We start from the raw sequence: 2,011 nt of genomic DNA, 5'->3' as shown, positions 1-2,011 counted from the left end.
CCTTTAGTAGTAATAATCGATTGCGCAAGGAATTGAAGGTTCCTTGAACCGACCAATCAGAAGGCTTTATTTAGAACTAGGCAGCTGCGCAGTAGTAACTTTCTAGAACTGACCGGCGGTTACTTTAAGAATGGGCCCGCGATTGAGCTTTAATATAATCAGCAATACTAGCACTTCATCTTTAAGATTTTAATTAACTATATACATGAATATATAATAAATACAAAGAATATAGTTAAAATAAATAAAATAAGGAATATGCGCACCACTCTTTATGGAATCGTAAAATGCGCGCAATAATAATTTGTTAAAACATTTTTCTTACATTCTTTGCTAATAATTATCAACTTTCAATATTATTCAAAATTTAATTATAACAATAATTTAATAACTTCATAATAACTAGTTAAAAACAAATTATTATAAAACGTTTCCACAAAGAAAGCGTTATTATACTATATCACTACACTATGAATTAATATGCTTGGTAGTAGCTTTAACCATGCGATTGCGAATAATATATAGATCTAAGAAACTTACATTTATGGAATCACGGATTACAAAGTACATGATAACAATCTATCTGGGATAACTCCTTTCAACCATGAAATACTAAAACTTGAATTTCCAAATTAAATGGAACAAATGGAACAAATTTAACAAGTGACTCCATAAAGCTAATAATATTAATATAACTTTTTTATATTACCTTATAGTTTATACTATTACTATACTAAATATTGTAAAACTATCCGAGCGAGCGATAAGCAGGCGTGCAGATCCATGGCGGCTCCAATAGATCCGCGACGAAGACGTCAAGACATAAACAATCGATAAGGATTTCCTACTAATCGATGGGCAATACTTAGAAATATTTTCGTCATAGATTTCCATAGAAAATCTTCACCGTAATGAATTTCCAGAACGTAAACTAAATTCTCAGAACGATCTGCACACGGCTCGCAACGCTCTTGGTCCTCTATAGTATATAAGATGTAGATTTTCACCCGTTAAGCGGTAGTGCCAGTGGTGTTAGTGTAGCAGTAGTGCGAGTAGTAGCAGTAATACCGGTAGTAGTGTCAGTAGTGTAGCAGTAGTACCGTAATATTCTCTTTGTCTCTTACTGTCTTAGTCTCAGTCTCTCAGACGCAACCGCGTGTCTTTCATTTTCAATCAGTCAGTCAGATAAATTCATAAGCTCAATCTGTATATAAGTCAAGAATAAAAACTTTGAACATACACCTGTCTACGTCAACCTAGTCTATCTCAAACCCGGTTGCCGAGCTTTATTGCCCTGGTGACACTCCACCCTTTTCCCGAATTTCCATCGTTGTCGAGCACATTGTGCCCTTGACGACTGTCGTCTATCGAGCTCATAGTAAGCCCTTGATTGACGCCAACCCTTGAAACCCGGTTGCCGAGCATTATTGCCCTGGCGACACTCCACCCTTTTCCCGAATTTCCATCGTTGTCGAGCATCGAAGAATGCCCTCGATCAACATTTTTCCCATACTTTAGACCTCCCCTTCGAATTAAAATTTAGGATTGTATGAAACAGTAAGATCTAGTATTGATATTAATCAAAACCCTCTTTTCCATAACTACCCACTCGGCATGTAATATTTCTGATACATTGCTGCAATATTCCATTTGAAATATTACACCTTTCAACAATATTACAGAAATATTTCACGACCGCTTCTGCAACATTTCTGCAATGTTTCAATGTCCGCAATCATTTCAAATGCAACCTTGCTAAAAGATTTCAGCAATATTTCGGTAATATTTTTAAATAATTTAATTTATAAAATTAAAGATTTTATTTATATGGAAGTTAATTTCTGTTTTATATTTTAAGCAGATAATAACGAACGATTTTCACTGATTCAGACAGAAATTGTCCGAATAAGTAAAAATCGGACATTTATCTGTCCGATTTTCTAAAAATCAGTTCAATATCTGAATTTCCCTGTACGGAAATCTCATCAGAAATTAAACTGGTAAGAATAAT

The sequence above is a fragment of the Formica exsecta genome, unplaced genomic scaffold, assembly GCF_003651465.1.
Source record: "Formica exsecta isolate Colony F162 unplaced genomic scaffold, ASM365146v1 scaffold383, whole genome shotgun sequence".
NCBI lineage: Eukaryota > Metazoa > Arthropoda > Insecta > Hymenoptera > Formicidae > Formica > Formica exsecta.
The sequence above is the reverse complement of the archived record's forward strand: the minus strand, read 5'-3'. Positions refer to the sequence as shown.